Here is a 21178-nt window from a genome sequence, read left to right on the forward strand (position 1 = left end):
GCGCAGTTTTGTTTTTTTTTTTTGAGGGGGAAGGAAAAAAAAAAGATGTAGACAAAACTTCATTTGAGGGGCAAGTCATTGAGGGGCATTGAAGTCAATTGAAGCAGTCTGTGGCACATTCCTCAACATTTGAGTGCCCTTAAAAAAAAAAAAAAAAACTTATGCATGTAAAATTTACTCAAAAACTCTCCTTGAAAAATTTGCTTCGAATTTCTGAGTGAAAAAACTGGATCAACCAGACATGGATCCAATATTTATTTTTTTTGAGGAGGAAAAAAAATCACTGCTTTATTTTCCATAGCAATTGACCCTATTACTTGACATGATCTTGACTGGGCCACTGTAGTGTCTGTGGTCGTTTCACAATCAAATTACGTCTTAGCTACGACAAGCCTCCACGCAGCGGGGGCGCGGCCAATCACATTTGTGTGAGAAATGAGATGGGCCATATTTTCAATTACATTTGGGCATAAAGGGATTGTTAATCCTGCCCCCCCACCCCCCCTTTGCTGCCAGAAACTGTTAATGAATTTTCCTCTCCTTTGAGATAACTGATGTGAGTCGCCTCCGCTGGCTTTTTTCTTTGTCCACGCCACACGATTCTGTCACAAAGCTATGGAAGCAAATCAACTCGCAGCAAGGTTAAGCGCTTTGTTTGGCTGTTTATGCTCAAAGTTATGCCAAATGATGTCATATGCCGAAGGGTCTCCTTTCGCCTTTGTCTGTTTAATGGATGATCACTTTGTGCATATTTTGCCCCCCTTTTGTGGACTTTTAACAACAAGGAAATACAGATATCCCAATTTTTCTTTCTTTTTTCACTTCACGGACTTTATATGACGGGAATTTCATCTACTCGTGAAATGCTTGCATTTTTTTTTTTTAGTTTGAGAATGACTCGTTGTCGTTCCACTCAAAGCACCTTTCTCACATAAATGATTTTGGTCTTTTTATCTTGTCGTAATCAGATTTTACGTTATTATAGTTTTTGAAGTAATTAAGAATGCCACATCATAGAGTGAAACTTTCAAGGTTGAACACACTGTTCCAAGATGCTGGTCTTAACTTCCATCCATCCATCCATCATCTACCGCTTATCCGGGGCCGGGTCGCAGGGGAAACAGCTTTAGCAGGGAAGCCCAGACTTCCCTCTCCCTAGCTACTTCTTCCAGCTCTCCCCGGGCAAGCGCCTGGTGGCCGGGCCTACACCCATGGTCTTAACTTGAATGATGAATAAGTACTGCGTCGGATACTGCTAATACCGTCGTCTGTTTAAGATGAGAAAACCTTTATTAGTCTCGCAATGGAGAAATTCCCAATTCACAGCAATTTAGTGCCTGTATTTTCAAAAGTGTGTAGTTGGACAGACACTCCATTTTTCAAATAAGGGGCAGCTTCAAGCTGTTTATTTATCATTCCCATTGTTCTTGGTTTAGGGTTACTGTATAACCGGCACGCAAAAGAAAGAGAATTAAACAAAGAATGGCTGCTAGCTTAATGCTAACATACAAAAATGAAAATGCCAACGACTGGCTAACAAAATTAGGATTGATGTTGTGGTTACAATACTTGAAACTACAGTAACAGAAAAAAACTGCTGTGACATCTTAACTGGCACAAGTGTAACAAGAAGTTAAAAAAAAAAGCTAATGCGCTGCTGTTGACCGAATGTTTGATTTTAAGTTTTTGTGTGTCTTGATGTGTTTGACTCTGAATGTTTTCATTAAAATTGGAATTGTACAACTGCAGCGTTGTTGGACTGTGCTAACATTCCAAAAATTGATACTCTGCAACACATTCAGACTTCAAAACAACTTTTCCCGTGTTTTTGGTTTTAAGGCAGGGACTTATAATGGATGCAGCAGCTGCTCGAATACATTTTAGCAAGTCGGATAGTCTCGGGTTTCCATCGGGATTCCGGTCTACTCCATCCAAGGCCTGAATCCGTCAACGGTTGGCTTGATGATCGATGGTGCTTTAATGTGCTCTTCCTTTTCAGCCGTCGCTGCGCATTTCCCAAATTAGGCCAAACAAATGAGACTCACACACACACATACACTTATACCTTTGGTTCAGAGTCTCATCATCGTTCTTCACTCTTCTGAGTGATGAGTGGGTGAAGGCTATGACAACACGAATGGTCAGTGTTCGTTTTTTAAACTGTGGATGTCCTTCCACAGGCTGGTGGGTAGTTAGTGTGTGTGTGTGTGTGTGTGTGTGTGTGTGTGTTAGGGTTCTCTCTAGACTGTTCTTACACATGCATACACACAGCCACATGCATAGAGAGGTGAAGCGGTCACCGTCATTAGACCTTCACAGGCATCTGCTCACGCCCGCCGTGTGACGTGATCCTTCACCTTATACATGACAGTCGGCCATTTAGCGTTAAATTTATGCCGCCCGTGGCCTTTTATCAACGCATTTTTGCTTGTGAGAGGGGGGCAAAGGAGGTAGGGGGGAGGGGTGCGCAGCTAGAGGACATCACTCGAGGTCCGAGCTTTGATTTGTGTCAGCGCTTTTACTCAACGAGACGTTGTCATGACATGTTGAGCGTCTGAGGAACTGGTGGTTCATTAAGTGCTGCAAATGCTTCAACTGCCGTGCATGATATGCATAAGTCCTTGTTGTCTGATTGACCCCGCAATGTAAATACGGGATTTATTACGCGCTTGCGATCTCCGAAAACACGTGTCATATATGTTACGCTTATTGATTTCACGAAGCTAGTAACTCGGGTTGCCACATTCGCCACCAAAAGTCTCATGGATTGAACTGTTCTGTTGACCAGCGGTCCCCAATATTTTTTGCCCCACGGATCGACCGGTTTATGTCAGACAATATTTTCAGGGACCGGCCTTTAAAGTGTTACGGATAATAAAAATATATTTAAATATATAATATTAAAATATTATAATAATAATATAAAATATCTGATATAATGGCATGATATGCCCTGCATAAAAACGGTATTTTCAAAACAATAATAATAAACACAAAACATGACACGAGGAACGTCCAACACTCTCTGGTCGCTATGGTAACGTTTAAACGTGCTTTCAAAATAAGATATCCCGCAAATACAAAGTGAATGACAAATACGACTCGCCATCGCCGCATGTTCATTTGTCAAAATAAAACACCTTCAGAGTCCGAAATAAATGAAACAGAAGTAATGTAAGTCATTTATTCTTTCTGTGCGGTCCGGTACCAAATGACCCACGGACCAGTGCCGGTCCACGGGGTTGGGGACCGCTGCTCTATACAACTAGAAACAACACCACGATTGTCCCTACCGCATCAAAATGTTCCCCCGCTTCTTGCCCAAAGTCAGCCGGGACAAACGTCAGTTTCACCGATGACCTCAGTGAGGATAAGCGGTATAGAAAATGACAGATGGATGACGCAATAACACGGGATAGTGGCGACCGCGGCAAATCCAATAATGGAGTGCAACAGCTGCTGAACGGAACAATTGGTTAGGCTACCCTCAGACTTTCCATAGCACCGTCTCCACATGTCTCCGTGTATCTTGGGTAGCCCATGTTTATACGGTATTTGTTTCTTATTTCCTGGTCCTTTTTTTTCCAATACGAGAGAGCAGCAGGTCTTTGTGAAAGTGGGAATACATACTGTCTGGTATCAGATGCAACTCAAAGTGTGAACGGCCTTCCCCTCTTATTGCCCATTGTGAAAATGAGCCTCCCCGGCGAAGGCTCATTCACAGAGGAAATTTGTGCGGCGCAGTAGATTGTAGGGACAAGTGTGTCTGAGAATAAAGGGGTACGAGTGACAAGAGTTGTAAAGCTTTGTTGGAATCAAAAGCGGCTTGCAATAGCCTCTGCTCCGAAGGCCACCGTTTTGCTTTTCTCCATTAAAGCTTGATGTCCAGTGAAGATGAACCTTCTTGGGGAAATGTTCAGATGCATTTCCTTTTAAATAAGCCTTGAAATTTATCGTAGCAAATCTATTTTTTTGTTTTCCCTTCATAATTTGTAAATCTTTCCTCTCTGCATTCAAGTGGCATTTTCACGAGCGCTCTATTGTCCAGAAGCTCCTCACCACCATCCATAAAGTCCCAATTTTTGACAGATGTATAACTTTTTTATTGACCACACAAATGTTATTTACAACAGCAATACACAGCTCTGCACGCTACTAATCAGGAGCTGGTGACAGAACAGCCTCAAAGTGGTCATCAAGAGGGCTGAGTCACCGGCATAAGGTCACCGGGTGGCAAGAAAGCAGTCCTGCGTGGCCTCCGCCTGTAATCATCCGTATTAATTCCGGGTGAGCTGTTAGCAGAGAATACTGATCTGTCCATGGTGACGTATTGGTTTCATAAACCGGTGGGCAAGCTCTGCGTGACCACGACGAGCTCCTCTCTTGGAAGTGAAGGTCCCGAGCCGAAGCGTTGAGCCCTTCGGCTGATACTCAATCCTGTAATGCGCCGAAGAAATCCAATTTCGCATGGCGGTAATTGAAACTTATGTCAAGGCGGCAGTGACGAGCAGACGCCGTTTGTCAAGGTGTTCATCAGGTCGACTCTCTCGCACTTCTGCACTTTCCAAGCTGTGCGGCGTGTTCTCGAAGGGCTCAAACAATGTGGCGGGGTGGGGGGTGGTACTCGCATACCAACATCGAGGCCAAATTTGAGGATTTTCAAAGTCGGCAAAGACCGGGCGGGCTGGGGAGGGGGGGGTCCAATGATGCGGCAGGGATGAATCTGCTGATCCAATGAGCACCCTGAAGGGGTTTAATTTGGTAGACTTAAGACCCGTATTCCGTCTCAGGGTGCCTGGTTTTGTCCAACGCAATGACAACAGTCCTAATAGCATTTCTAAAACAGCCCACCGCGAATATACTGCATTCTACGTCAAGTAGTCTTCCACCCTTGACTTTTCATCACCGCATGACGTCTCGCGGTTATATGCACCGATAGCGTTCAAGGGTTGGAGGCCCAGTGCAACACAGCCGTCGTGGTCCGTCTTGATAAATCAACGTTAGCCTGCCCACAGCTCTGTTACCCTCGAAACGATGTCGGGGAGCAAAATAAGGGCTGCTATTGGCTCTCCCGTCACTCCTTGAAACCACGCCAGGCACACATAGCATGACGAGGTCCATTACTTTTACACCCCCCACCCCTCTCCTCCTGTTCTCTGGCCTTCACAGTTCGGGAGAGAACAACGTGGGCGAGAAAAGCCACAGCATGTTGTCTACTGGCCGAATGATGCTCCCGATTAAAAGACCCAAACGAGTTATGGCCCCGTGAGCGTATGTTGCTTAAGTGAATTCGGGAGGTGGAGATTCCTTTGAGAGGGTTTATGTCACATTCTTGCTTTACATTTGCGTCCTTGTTGAGGGAGATACACGCATCCTGATTTACAATATCTTAACTCACAGGTGTTAATCTCAGTGCCCAGGGGCCAGAGCCGGCCCCCCACCTCATTTTATGTGGCCCGCAAACGCAAATCACACGTCAACTTCCAGAATGCTAGCTAAAATCTGTACCAACATTTTAAACTCTCATCTGTAAAAAATGAGAAGGATATTGTAAGCCTTTTCTTGTAACCATACCCGTCATGACAGTAACTTAAACAAAAGTGGAGTAAGCCGTTATTTTTGACTTCTTTATATGGTTTCAGTCACAACGGCCCTCCAAGGGAAACGGAAACTAAAATATGGCCCATGACAAAAATAAGTTTGACACCCATGTCTTAACTTATTCAATGCCAAGGATGTGTTTTCATGTTTTTTGTTAAGATTCCAGGCATTCAGTCCCAGGTACGACTTTGTTTTAATTTTGAGGGTAGGGTAGACAAGGGTCTGAATTTAATCATCTTTAGTCTAAAAGCAATGTGAGCTTCAAGTTGCTTCCCTGTTCGCTGTTGTTACGTTTTACAGAGCAATCAAAGAGTCACTGGCTCGTCCGAAGTGTTGACACAAGGATTTGCCGTTTGTAAATATTTGACCGTTTTGTCATTCCGAACGGTCAGCCCAATCCCAGTTGTCCGAGCAGCTTGGAGAGTTAAAAAAAAAAATCTCGGTATCATATTTGTGAAATAGGGTGGCCCGGTGGTCGACTGGTTAGCGTGTCAATCTCACAGCGCTGAGGTCGTGGGTTCAATCCCGGTTCCGGCCTTCCTGTGTGGAGTTTGCATGTTCTCAAAGTGCCTGCGTGGGTTTTTTCCGGGTATTGTAGTTTCCTTCCACGTTCCAAAAACATGTATGGCAGTCTGATTGAACACTCAAAATTGTCCCAAGCTGTGAGTGTGAGCGCGGTTGCTAGTTCGTCTGTGGGCCCTGCGATTGGCTGGCAACGGTTCAGGGTGTCCCCCGCCTACTGCCCGGATGAGAAAATGGATGGATGGATATTTGTGAAACATCCCATTATTGGACCTTTGATGAATTGAATCACTAGGGAATGGAAAAAAGTCAATCACAAGGGAAAGTATATGCCATCCAGTAATCCCCGCATATTCCTGCTTCACGATTCCCAAACTGACCAGACTAATTGAGAGTTACTGCCCACGTGTGTATCCATTGAGAGCTTGAAAGATGTGGGCGCTTGACCAGTGGGCTCATTATGGGCTCCCTCTGGGCGTGGCGATAGGCGATGTGAGAAAAACATCTTCACGTTTTTTTTCGTCGCATTTCTTGCGTTGCCCTCTTTTGCAAAAGGACAAACGTGTGTCGTCGTATTTTCTGTATGGCTTCTTATATGTTTGGGTGTCACGTTGTTTGTGTACAGTTTATGCGCGCGAGTGTGTTTGTGTGCAATACTTGGGCTGTAACATCTGGCACTCGTGTGATTGGTGCGGCGGGCCCTGCGGCCTTTTCAGTGGTGATAGATGGCACCTATCACAACCTGTCAGCGGGGACCCCGACCGGCCAACTCGCGGGCCAATCCGAAGCCGCCTCCTCTTCGTCTTTACTTCCCTCATTTTGTTTTCTTTTTTTACTGCCGAGCGAGATGGAGCGGTGGCGGGAGAAACTCGTTTGCCTTTTATAGATAGCATGTGGCACATTTCGGCACTGAGAAACAAAAGATATTGTAAAATCGAGGCTACCCCGGGAGCCTGTTCACGCGACTATTGAGTACGATTGTTTTTTTGTTTTTTGGGGGGGAGGGTTTAATATGTTCATGTTTTTTTAGAGCTGTAGTATTCTCTCGATGAGCGATTTAAAAAAAAAAAAAAAAACAACAACAGCAACTAAACATACATTCTTGGTTCTACAAGTACCACCATTGTGACCAAGTCCATCATGGAAGTTCTGTTGTGCGACATGAGATTTTTAGCCCTTTTTTTCCCTCCATATTCAGGTCTTGATAAATGAATTGGGCGGGCTGTCGAGGAAAGGGGCTGCCGAGATTGACTAAAAACCTGTTATTTCTTTTAAATATTGCCATGAACTCAGTTCATGTATTTTTTTTAATTTATTCATCTTTATTTATTTATTTAGATTGTCCCAATTTAGTTTTTAATGGTAATTGACTGTTTTTGGAGGTGAAAAAAAATGGAACCAGTCAAGTTCGTGTCATGAAATAAGAGTGAGCATTACTTTATTCCACTAAATTCTAGTGATCTGTGCACTTGTGTTCTATGAGGCAATGGTTCAGTGACGTTACTTAAAAAATTCATTTTCTCTGATGCTGTCACATGCAAACCAACATCACAGTGAATACGAATGAGAAGCCATGATATAATAAAAAAACAAAAAAACAAAACACCTCAAGCTCCAGATGAGCCGTTTCGTTGGCATTCAAAGAGGCTGTGTCGTAACGCGCAAGTACAACCTGCCAACCATTGCTGAGGCTACATTTAGGAGCCATCTGTTGTGCTGCTTTCTTCTCGCTCTTCAAGCCTACCTTTTATTGGAGGCTTGAGAGTGTTGGGAGAAGAATTGCTACGCTAGCTTAGTACCGCAATATAGACACAAAACGCAAGAGGTAATCAGTTGCTGTATTTTTCACCGGTCCAACTTCATTGCGGGCATTCAGTGCGGATTATCCAGCATGCTTCTATGTTGATATTGTGATACAAATAAAAAAAGGGTAGTTGGTCTGAATGAGACAAGAGCATGTGAACAACAGATAAAATTGAGAACCATTTGTATTGCTGCAACATTAGCTATAGCATCATTTGATAACAGGATGAAGATAGGCTTTATTGATATGTTACCACTGTGCTCAAAAATTGTTATGGTGACTTAAACGGTCAAGTCTTCAGATTAGCATGCTAGCATCTTTTCACCGCACGAATGGGGATCATGTGAAGAAATGTCAGTGCAAGTGGCTGTTTGCTGATGTGTTGTTGCCTTCTAGATTGATGAGATAATGGGAGTTAGGGGTTGAATTATTAATTTTTATTTTCTTAAAGGTAAATTCAGAGCTGTAATTTTCATTCCATGATGCTACGATATTTTTTGTTTATTGTCATCATACTGTCAGAATCTATTTGCAATATCAGCCCGTGCCTAGGGTCAAAAAAAAAGAAATCTCGGAATTCACTTGACGGAGTCTTTAAAGTTTTCAACAAATTCAATTTTTTTTTTCTTTTGGTATGTACGTTTGTGCCGCATATCACTCGCTCTAGTTTTCATCCCGTTCCATCCCGACACTGGAAGATGAAGAACAAGATTCAGATATATAAAGCAAGTACTGTACCGTCTTAGACGTTGCCTAAAGGGGCCTTTTATGGTTTTGGGAATGCTCGTGATTTAACAACATAAGAAGTGTCCACATTGTTTGACAAAGTGTTGGCTCGGGGCCATGCTCGTGTTCCCTTTGCCTGATAATAATTGATGGATGACTCCACTATAGGACATTGACGGGCTGGTTGCCTGGCCTTTAGCCTCTGCTGGCTGAACCCTAGCATGTGTGAAATAGGCAATTATTCCGACACCCATTGAAGGTAATAGGCTGATGAGCAAATGGCCAGCGTGGGACGGTCTGTGGATCCTCGTAGGAGTCGGCAGAAGAATAAAATGGCAATATCAGACGAAGCCCTGCTGGCTGGACCAAGTTGGCGGGATTAAGGTCAGTTAGGTGTTTTATTTTTCCCCCTCTAACCATGTTATCTCCTTTTTGTATTGACTTAAACTTTATGATCCATGCTGCACTCATGTTATACAGGAGATAATTTGCCCAAATAAATCCCTCCTTTTAGGCGGGTTGTTAAATGGCAAATGGAAACAGCAGCAAGCGTGCACTCTCGGGGAAACATTAAACATGGCTTTTGCGGGTGGGTGGAAAGTTCCAGGCTGTGAGCAGTGAGCTAACGCTACCCAGTCATAGGCTATTAATGGAACGATCCATCGATATAACGCACAGTGAACGACTCCAATCTATTTTCTCAAATCGTCTTATCAGAAGCAAAATATGAGTACGTGCAGGGGTAGTTTATGAAGGGAGGGAAGAATTCCAGGTGGAAAACTCCTCTTGTGTAATTGGACAGGTTATTTTTGTTGGGGACATCTAAGGCTGCGTGCTGACATGTGGGAGCCACATTAAATGTGGCTTCACACTGGACAAATTTTGCTGAGGTGAGTCGTGGCAGTGTAACGAGGGATGGAGGACAACACATGCAATTTCATATCCTCAGAATGTTTCTTCCAAATCTCGATTAAACGAAACATGACACAAGGCAAATTACATGTTCTGTATTGACAAAAAAAACATACCGTAACGAAAGTCAGCTAGCTTAATGCTAACACATCATGGGAAAAGCCAGGGACAAGCTCACAGAACTAGCTTCGGTATTGTCGTTACTACTGTTTATTTGTTTCATTGTTTGAGATGTACGACTTAGAAATTATGATTTTTATTGCTTGGTTAGTGGTAGACTATGCCGTGTTTCGATTTCCGCCGCTGCCGTAGGAACAATATTTTGTTGCGAATTTAGGAACCCCCCCTGCTTTCGTTATCGAGCTGTTTTCTCTCTACCTGCCCATGGTAAAAAAAAAAATAATAATTGTGCCCTTGAACCATGTGTAAATCCAGCCTCTCAACCATCTTCATCATCCCTCCATTCATCCATCCGCCGCTCTCTCCCCCATTCATTCGTCTCTTATCATTTATTTTCCTCGCTCCACTCACTCTGCTCTATTGTGTACCGCCGCCCCTTTGCAGCCCCCTTTCAATCTAACTCGCTTCCAACAAAGTGTAATTGAAAGATATTCCAAAGAGTCTGAAAGCAAACACTGATTGGACACTAATTGTGCTTCCCTGTAACCAAAGCCGTTCGTTTAGTGCTGATTCAATTCCAACAGCCATGCGAGTGTCTCTGCGTGACAATCCATCGTTTCATTATGTCTGCGGTCTCGGAAGAGTTTGACTTCATTTCCCATGAGCACCCACTCTTACAGAAGCTTCCCGTCTAATCCAAGCTGACGCGAGCTATGTTACTTCCATTGATGAGTTTCAAACCTGCCTCCCCTGCCCTTGGCGTGTTTTCGACACACGTGTTCCATGAATGCTCCCCTAACTCACCCTCGGCAACGGTGACGGATAGCCGCTCGTCCATCACAGCGCCGGGCTTAGATGGCTGCTAGGCCATGTTGTCAAACACTTGTCAGGCATTCAAATCTCCATAAATAAAATTGTGGTTTTAAAGTACAGTGGTACATTGATTTATGAGAGCCCCAACAATATACTTTTATTTTGGTCACAACCTTTTTTTTCCCAGCAAGGTCTATAATGCAATGTAATTCTCAAGTGTAAAACGGTTATTTAAATAATTATATATATTTAAATAGGCGGCCCGGTAATCCAGTGGTTAGCAAGTCAGCTTCACAATGCAGATGTACCGGGTTCGATTCCAGCTCCGGCCTCCCTGTGTGGAGTTTGCATGTTCTCCCCGGGCCTGCGTGGGTTTTCTCCGGGTGCTCCGGTTTCCTCCCACATTCCAAAAACATGCATGGCAGGCTGATTGGGCGCTCTAAATTGTCCCTCGGTGTGAGTGTGGGCGTGGATGGTTGTTCGTCTCTGTGTGCCCTGCGATTGGCTGGCAACTGATTCAGGGAGTCCTCCGCCTACTGCCCGAAGATGGCTGGGATAGGCTCCAGCACCCCCCGCGACCCCAGTGAGGATCAAGCGGTTCGGAAAATGGATGGATGGATATCTTCTATATATATATTGCGCGTCGTCCCGCACGCGGTCTGTCCTTCCGTCTGTCCCTTTTCAAAACGTACCTACTTCACTGCGCCGCTCAGGCAGTGGCTCACTACGATCGCGCGGGCATCTTAGCGAAAAAATGTTGTCTACCCACAAGCATTGCAATGAAATTGTTAGTTGTTTAGTAGGGCTAAACATCTCTTTATTTTCGAGATGAGCAATGAAGATGAACAAAAAGTTGAACCAAGCAACAACACTTTTGTGGGCCGAAGGCCCACCTTACCAGCATTCCGCAGGAACTAGCTGATGAGCCGCCCGGAGGGCTGCGAACCAGCTAGTGTATATATATATATATATATATATATATATATATACATATACATACATGTGTGTACTGTATATACACTCACACACATAATATTGGACAAGTTGATTTGAGTTACGAGTGGGGTCAATGGATATAGAAATCAACTTGTAAATCAAGGTACCACTGTAATGACCTCACTGACGGATACATCAATCGATTTTTGACACGGACAAAGCATCTGCTGGACTGTTGCATCTCCGCTGAATTGACTACAAAAAGGATTCAGTTCTTTCAGGCTTCGCTTGATCCTCTGACTTTTTCCCCTTTTGAGTCCCTCGCTGGCCAATCTTTCCCTAATCCAACAAATGACCGTCTTTTAAATGGATTAGTGGAACATTTTGTGCCTTTGTTCATTCCCTTGGTAAACCCTGATGCCTTGACTGTGTTTTTTTTTTAACCTGTAGTGCTCATGGGAGCCAATTAGCATCTAAGTTCACATCGGTTCTTGGTTGTATTGCTTTTACTGTGCATATCGGGGGGGGGGGGGGGTGTATCCTCTGTCCGTCAAATATAAATGGTTTATCGATACAGCAAATCTTGAACTTAGCTTGACGACTTATTATTTTTAGATGTGCTATTAAATGCCCTTAAAGTCCTACGGTTAAGAATTAGTGCAGGAGTAATGTGCTGGAATCGTGTTCATTTAGAAGTGTTTCAATGGGTGACCTATAAAAAGTAAAACATACTAAAATGTGTGCTGCGTAAAGGTTGTAGCAGCAGTTTTATATTTCCTTCGTCGCCTTTTGGAAAATTGTTTATTCATCCAATTTAGATCCTGGAATGGATCGTATGACCTTCGAGGTTCAACTGCATTATTGCAACGATTTGGGGTTATTACAACTGCTCTCAAAAAATCCATTCAAGATGTTTGCCTGGCCATTAAGATTCCCAATACAAGGTTGCGTTGAAAGTAAAGGTAATGACATTATCTTAAAATAGCCCAGAGGCTCATTGGGTCCATTAGATAGATTTCCATTACATTTCCCTGAGGGTGACTTCTAATAGCTTGGGCCATTCCGTACGTTTTCATTTGGTTCCCTTGCATTTTTTTTTGTCATTTCAAAACATCTTTAAGGACCTGCTACTGGTAAAGGTCAGTCACTCCTTTCAGTAGAAATACTTTGCACACCAACATGGAAGTACGTTTCGTACAGTCTTGTACCGTGGGGGGCGCGTGTAATTATTTGATCACTTGTGAATTTGGAGAAATTTGGAATTGAATTTGGACTTAGAAATACATTAGTTTATTATTATGATTATGATAATAGACAGTATCCATTAGATATGTGAAAAAAATTGGTCATCAAGGTTGAAGTGAGTCAGATTTGTATTTGATAAAGAAAGCCTTGTTGGCACACAGCACTGAGACATTTCTTCTAGTTGGTCACCCGGTTGGCAGCGAACGTCACATCTTTTCCTGATGCGATGATTGACACGGGAAATTGGGCCTAAGATTGTAGATGCCTGAGCGGAATCTCGGCTTGAAGCTCGGTTGCTTTGCCTTCATTAGACAAGCCAGAGGAATGACCCCGCGCTGACCCCTCCGACACAATTACAAACCACAGGCCTGGTCGCCGCTGATTGATGTCCGTCACCGACATGTGCTGATGCACAGGTCCCACTCGCTAATGCGGCCCCGCCTGTCAAACGCGCTGAACTATGGACGCACGCACTGGGTAGAAAAAGAACAGCGGACTTAAATTTGGATACCGAAGGCGATCATGTTAGTAAGTGCAGTCGAAGGTAACTGGGGTAAGACCAAAAGTTTATTTCATATTACTTCCAAGTACTTTCTGTATTGCGTTTTATTATTTTTTACAACACAAAATGGTTCCCATGCATCTTAATAAATTGTTTATGCCGTGTCAAAAGAAGCGTTTGTATACCCCACATTTTATATTTCTGGGCCTATAGGGAAGTCTGGTTTCGTTACCATGACGACCGGGGTCAGAGTCTTGAATAACCTTCAAGCGGTTTCTACTGGCAAAAGAGAATCATATTTTTCCCATGTGGGTAACAATTTTATCTGTCACTTATCAGAAGCTAATACTAATCGTTTCGTGTTGTGGGAGTTGTTTTTGCATGGCAGTGCCGTTGCGTGATCGTTTCAGAAGCGGCGTGACAAGTGGCCACCATCTTTGTGGAGTTATCTTTTTAAAAAAATAATAAAAATGGAAAAAGCATCCCACACACTTCTAATATCTCCATCACAAATAAAAATGAACAGTTTATCACCAAAGTATGTGAGTCCATTTGAAGCATCACAGTAATTTTGATGCATCAACTTGGAGAACCTGCCGGAATTTCGGCCCGTAGGAGCTAATTTGTAAATATATTTAATCGAATCGTGTCAGCCAGTCACAGAAGGCGTTCAGCTAGTCGTAGACAAAATGAAATGGTTGAGGAGCACTGTTAAATTTTATTTTTTATTTTTTATTTTTAAAGATGGGCGAGTAGGTATCGGGTACTCGTGAAGCCTGCTGATGCCAGCCACCAATACTTATACCTTGTGTGCTTATTTTTTTGCGCCAAAAAAAAATTAAATTAATCGGACATCAAGAAAGTCCTCCTCAGCAGTAGATACTGTGAGTTTATTATGTCATAAATCCAAAACATTCCACAAAAAGGTCTTTTTTTTTTCAACACAAAATATCAAAATCGAGTTTCTCCGGAACCAATTATGTAAAGTTATCAACAACTGACAAATGTGGAAAATCAACCAATTGTAATTACAGTATTGGCTTATCTGAAAACAAATAACCCCACCCCACCCACAACCCCCAAAAAGTCTCTTCCTATATTATTAAATCTGCTTGAACCCTCTTAAATGTGTGGATTTTCCGCACTTCACTGTCATACTTGTGATGTAATATCCTGTGCTATGCTTCGGGAAAAACAAAAAACAACAACAAAAAAAAAACTAATAAAGGAAAAAAAGTCTGCTACTTTTGCTTATCGTCTCATTTTTCCCTCAGCAAGTTGGCAATAAGCCAGCTTCTCTATTGATTTGGACCACCTCATCTTGTAAAATGAAACCTGAAATTGCTTCCCCCTACACACACACACGCACACCTCTCATCTTTCTTGACTCACTCGCGGGTTGAAACTCGACAAACTTTGCTGCGTTTATTTCACACTTCTTTTTGTCGGGTGCAAAGTGTGTTTTTCCACCCCTGTTGTTTTTCATTTCGTCTTGCGCACTTACAACGTTAGCTGTCACGTCGGGGTTGCACCAACGCACACCCGATTGGCTCTCGATTCCAAATGGATGCGAGTGATCCTTATTTTCTCTCTCACCGAGGTAATAATGAGGAGGCCCCTGCCTGTTAATGAGCTTTTGTGGTCTGCGGTAGTGATGGAGGGTGTCCCTGCTCCAGGAAAGTGGCCTGTGTGATTAGTAAATTGTCCTTAATTAGATAGATGGAAGGGGCCACCGTCAGTGATAAAGCCGAAAGAGCTGTTGAATGATTGTGGGGGGGTTGTCAGGCGAGGCTTATAAAGGCTGAGTGCTCGGAGAGTCTAGTAGCCTTTAATAGACGGTCATTAAGGGCAATTAAAATTGATCAGACGAAGACAGAGCTGTTTTCACCCCTTAAAAATCAGTCCTCTGATTTTTAATACCTAAGTTAACTCCACTTAAAACCGTACACAGGAAAAACAAATGCCACACTCTTCAGTCCACTCTAAAGGTAAGGGAGCAGTAGGGGTTGGGGGGGGGGGGGGTTCTTTGATTTCTGCAATAATACAATCCTTTTTCATGAATATTTCTGACAATAAGTTGCGTCTGGACAATAAATCACACAAAAAAGGAAAAACAAATATGTCACTCCAGAGTGTACGTCAATTTTTTTTTTTGGGGGGGGGGCTGAATTTACAAAAACGAAACTTTGACTCGGGCCCGGGTGTTCCCGTTCACTCGTCGTGGGTACGTTCAGAAATATGGGAAAACGTTAAACCTGAAAGTCCTTGTTGTGGCGTAGAGAGGCCATCTTTTCCCAACTTCCTAACTGATTGTTTTTCGCCCATCGATCGCTCTCTGGTTTTCATGTCGGTCACACAACTCTTAACTAGTCTGAATTTCACAAGCAAAGCCCAAATCTGACACTGAGCACAATTCAGACGTTCAGCTCTCGTTATCGTTTGTTTGAATGAACAACGTGATAGGACACACGGGTAGCAACAACGCTACCCTTTTTGCTAAGGTGCTGTCTTATAGATGGTGCGTCAGCAAATTCGGATGAAATTTCTAATTTACGTTTTAGAAATGTAAATGGGCCGGATGGGAATACGCTTGTCGTGCATTATATGATACTCATATGCGAAAGAAGCAGAGGGTAGAGGTGGGCAAAGCATGTCACCAGATCGAACCACTATTGAGCATGACCCTGCTCATATTTTAACCACAGATAATCAAGAAGCTCCCCTGTTGTTATTCGGCTACGCTGGAGGAGCAAGACGACAATGTGGGTGGAGTGGAAGCCCAAGACGAATGGCAAATATGAGCCAAAGTGAAGAGATTAGATTCATATCGGAACCAGCGTGAAGCCGATCAATCTCCACGATCGCACGTCCGCCTCCTCGCTGACTTTGATTTATGTTGCTGGCAACGTGCAAGCCAGCGAAACGAGAGACAGATTGAACGCTTGTTTATTTTGCAAACGCCCGGACCCCTGTGCAATTAGCCTTTTCCACGATGTGGACCAATGAGATGGGGTAGGCACAACCCTCCTCTCCCGTAAAATACAGGTAGAACATATTTTTATTTGACCTATGTAGAAACTTATAACGGCCATAAAGTTTGGTTAATGTTTGACAAGTTAGCTGGGTGCTAAAGTGTGCCGATCCACTTGGAGTTATATAATGAGGGATGATCTGAGATGTCGTTGTCTCTCTTATCTTTGAGTTGCCTTGCATTTGACATTTTCACTGTTTTATCAAGACCATCAAAATGCTTTTAAAACAAATTTCCCTCTGCACACAGTCTTAACAGAATGCCTTGGCTTTGCTTGGAATGAGAAGGAATCAAGAGGAGATGAGCAGCAGCTATAAAGAGGAATGCATCCAATTGTAATGGCAGGATCTGGGGTAGTTTAGGCTCATCTGTGACCCACAGCTCCAAGAAAACCGCTTTTGGTTCCTTTAGGCTGAGTGTAGAGCAGTTTCCTTTTTATCAAGTCGTATATCAGGTTTTTTCCCAAAGCTTGCCACGCTAAATTTGGGTCCGTGTACCGGGGCTGTATTCAAGTCCAACTTTTAGAGTCCAAGTCAAGTTGGAGTCACAAAGGTCCAAATCCAAATCAAGTTGAAATCCAGATGAGCTCAAGAGTAAAACTTAAGCTAAATACTATTTTCACAACTACAAAATTGGATCACTTTCAATCTGGTCAGCACTCTTCTTAGATGGAATGGAACCCTTTGCTTTGTGAACCGTGTCGATAAACAACAAAAACAATGGTGGCCAATGTCGGGAGAGAGACGAGAATGACATTTTGACCATCTGAGAAATTTAAGATTTTTAATTTAATTTTTTTTTTTTGTGGGAAGACATCATTATTATTCTTTAGGAATAAAAAGATAGTTGCCTTCATTGAGTGAATAAAAATATTTTGCAAGTCAAATGGAAGTCTCAGTCAAATGCCATGGAGTCAAGTCCGAGACGACAACAAAAAAATGTGTAGAGTCTCGACCCGAGTCCAACAGCCCTGGTGCCACCACAGCAGCTAGTGCCTATCTCATGTGCCGCCAGCTTTTTCGGCATGAATGGAGCGGTCGACGGCGCGCTGCTCTCTACTTAGTGCCGTGTGAAAAGGCCTCGAGTTGAGGCAAGGAGACTGCCGTTTTTTTTGCCCTACCAGTTTGCCTTCCAGATGCCTGACCTCAGGTCACTGGTGCACAGCAATTAGTCCACAAAATGGCTGACTACAAATCTCCGGTGGAGGAGAGAGTTTGTCAGGGGGCAGCCCGGCGTGAGTGCTACAACCAGGAATTAAAGACACAGTATTAGCTCGGAGCTATTTTTTTTTTTTCCACAAGGTGAGGAGCAGAACAGGTTGAGGAGGAGGAAGAGGGCGAGGACGCTCGTGCTTCTCACTCGCGCAAGGACCCGTATACTATACAGGCTCCTGTGTCTTGTGTACATATAGTATAAGGAAGTAGTGTTGACTCTGCAATGGAAGTTGGTGAGAATTGCCGAGGTAAGACGAATAAAACCATTTGCATGTAAGGACCAGCCGGAGAGTGCTGAAATCTCTTCCGAGGAAAAGTCAGTTTCCCACGTAGATGTCACTTCTTCATTTCAAGATGCAAAGACTCTTCACAGTAGATGAGCGAGATGTTTGGGATTCATTTTCTGCCTCGCTTTTTGCTTTTTACACAACATTTGGTACACTTTTATAATTTTAGTGATCCATCCACCCGGTTTTAACTCTGCTTGTCATCATCAGATTGAGCTGGAGGCTATCCCAGCTGACTTGGAGAGAAATGGGCTTATATAGAGAAACCATCATTTGCACTCACATTCACACTTGTGGACGATCGATTCACTACATGTTTAAGTAATGACCTACCTCTTTAGAAGACCTCCCCTTCTAACTCTGTTTTATAGTTTGTCTTTTTGGTTGAAAATGACTTGCCTGAACCAGAATCCTGTATCGCATTGTGGGCAAAGGTGGAATTCTGGTCTGCTATTGTGCCTTTTGTTGCTGTAATTCTTTGCGCTGGTGTAAAGAAGCGAAAGATTGATTGCCAAGGCTACTAGTTGTTGTTCATCGAAATTGTTTCACGAAAGACGAAGAAGTATTATTGTGCACTTTAATTTATTTTGAACAAATACTATAACTCAGGCAGTGTTGTTGCTTTTTAAAATAACTGCTTTTTAATGTAAATAAAAAGGGTTCGATTCCGGCTGCGGCCTTCCAATGTGGAGTTTGCATGTTCTCCCCGTGCCTGCGTGGGTTTTCTCCGGGTACTCCAGTTTCATTCCAAAAACAGGCATGGCAGTTTAATGGAACACTTGAAGCTGTCCCTTGGTGTGATTTGCTTTTTACAAAAAAAACAGTGTACTTGTGGCCTTTAAAAAAACCAAAAAAAAAAACTGTCTTTCAAATGCCTCCTGAAAACACATTAAGAAAAAGATGACTCGCCTCAGAGTATTTTTTTCCCCCCTCATTAGAGAAATACTGTCACCCAGTCAAGTCCTTGGCAATAAATAAAGTGCCAACAAATGCACTGGTGACTTACATGCTGTACGGAGGCCAATGAGACAGTAATTTAATGAAGCGAGTGCAGGAACGCTACCTTTTGCGTGGAAACACTCTCTTGCATTAGTGTGATTTGTTAGCGTCGCCGCGGCTTCGCTTCGCCATGCAAATGGCAAAATAAGATAAATGCGGAACGAGAACACCTCCACCGCCGTCTTTGGATGGTGGCAAAGACACGGCGCGACATGATGCATGCATGTTTCCTCTTCCCAAGTTATAACCATTGGCTGATTTGTGAATATTGCTACCCCCCCCTGCTCCACTCCCCCCATCCACCCCCTTTGGTTCAAACCACCATGCGCCGTGAGGCGGAAACTATTCCCAGAAAGCGGCTGCGGGGTTTAGAGGCGGGGGTGGTGGTGTTAATTTATCTCCTGCGTATTAACAGGCAGGGAAAAAAAAAGATCCCGACCTTCTCTTTGCTAAAATAAACACGGGGGGGAGCTGACCTGTGTTGACCTAAAACCTTGAGCGGAACTCCATTGAGCCATAGCGCATCAGTTTTTTTGTGTCACCCTGCAGGGCAACACGGCCCTGCCCTCACAAACGTTTATCCAATGCTACAGAGTCAGTTTTCCCCTTGTGTATAACTTCAGGTCGGGGGGGTCACCCTAACACATACACTAGCCTGCTATATCTGATTCCTCAAGGGCGACAAAAAACTCAGTTGGAGACGCCCCGCCGGCTATATGAGGTCCGTCAAGCAGAACAACAGGGGAATCAATAAAACACCCACCGTTTAAGATGCATCATTGCATTATTTTAAAAAAAAGAGGCTTCTAAGATGCAAGGCCGTGGATGATTATGCAGTAGCTTTGGTCCACGCTTTAAAATGGATTTAAACGTGTGCCTTTTTATTACTGCGGGACCTCACTTTGCCCGTCTTTTCAATCGATGCCTCAGTGTCTCCATCATGATTTGCTGCCTCAACATCGCAAATGCGGTGAAAAATCTGAAGTTAAAGGCTACCGAAGAGCTCTAGTGTTGCAATTTGGAAAAATGTGCCTCAAAACTCAAAGCATCATATCTTCTGAGCAGCAAATTTCAGGTGTCCTTACTCAAGGCCCCGGGGACCAGATCTCTCCCACTAAATGAAAAATGAATTTAAAAATAAATTTCCCTTCATGTTTCTGGCTCTATGGATTTGTTTTCATTTTAGTGGAAGATCTAATCGAAAATTTACCCTGAAATTGAATTGGGTCTCCACGGTAATGGCTTTTCTGAGTATTTATTGTCACCGTACCTATTCCATTTTTTTATACCACTTATCCTCTTTTATTTTACAATTAAAATAAATTATTAGTATGATTGGGGCAGCCCGGTGACCTCACAGTGAAGAGCTTGTGGCTTCAATCCCGGCTTTGGCCTTCCCAGTGTGGAGTTTGCATGTTCTCCCCGGGCCTGCGTGAGTTTTCTCCGGGTACTCCGGTTTGCTCCCACATTCCAAAAACATGCATGGCAGGCTGATTGAACATTCAAATTTGTCCCTAGGTGTGAATGTGGGCGCGGATGGTTGTTCGCCTCTGTGTGCCCTGCGATTGGCTGGCAACCGGTTCAGGGTGTCCCCCGCCGACTGCCCGAAGACGGCTGGGATAGGCTCCAGCACCCCTTGTGAGGATAAAGCGGATCAGACAATGGATGGATGGATTTTGGTTAAATTATCAATTTTGTTGTTTTTTCATACCTGAATGGCAGTCAAACATTTTTGTCGGGTGTGACTGGTTGTCATAGAGACACAAACCAAGTCACGCTCCCCCAGTTGTCGAAAGCAATACTCAATGACACAAACGCTTCATCTGTTGTCCGATAATTTAGTGCTGGTTATAAGTGAAAAATCGATGGCCGTCCTTTGGGAGCAAGAGAGGTTATTTGTTCGTTCTGCGTCTGCCATTGATTGTTTTCAATATCAGCTAATTAAGATCGATGACCTTTTCTCTCTCTTTTTTTTTTTTTTTGTCTGCAATTGCCGGAAATTTCAGTTCAAAATGTCAAATTCTTATAATACACGGACATATGAAAGATGAGAACAATTTTCGAAACTCCAATTCCAGTTGATTTTGTTTAAATTTATTTACTTTAAAAATCTGTTTTCTTGAGGTGGTAAGTTTTTTTTTTTCCCAAGTTTTCACAATTGAAAAAAAAAGAAATCATGAAATATTGCACTCTGTGGCCAATGGAAACTTATCTAGTTTTAGTTTCAGTTCTTGAAGCAAATTTACTGAAATAGGTTTGCAACAACATTCAAATTAACAAGCACTTGTATCGGCAAAATAAATAAATAAATCGATCGAGCTTTGAGGTAGCCAAGCGTTAGCGTCGCATTGCTAAAAGTGCCGCCATTTTGTTGTTTTCAAGCTGAAATGCCAACCATGTCAAGCAAGACCTCAGCGTACCCTATTTAAGTACATGTGAAGTCATTAACCCTCCTCATGTTTGGCT

At 43.2% G+C, this 21178-nt stretch overlaps 1 protein-coding gene across 2 annotated transcripts in view; it reads left to right on the plus strand.

Annotated features, from left to right (window-relative positions):
- LOC127597572 (PDZ domain-containing RING finger protein 4-like) overlaps positions 1-21178 on the plus strand; it is a 117985-nt gene that overhangs the window by 32118 nt on the left and 64689 nt on the right. The window lies entirely within an intron of this gene.

This window comes from Hippocampus zosterae, chromosome 3, assembly GCF_025434085.1.
Source record: "Hippocampus zosterae strain Florida chromosome 3, ASM2543408v3, whole genome shotgun sequence".
Taxonomy (NCBI): domain Eukaryota; kingdom Metazoa; phylum Chordata; class Actinopteri; order Syngnathiformes; family Syngnathidae; genus Hippocampus; species Hippocampus zosterae.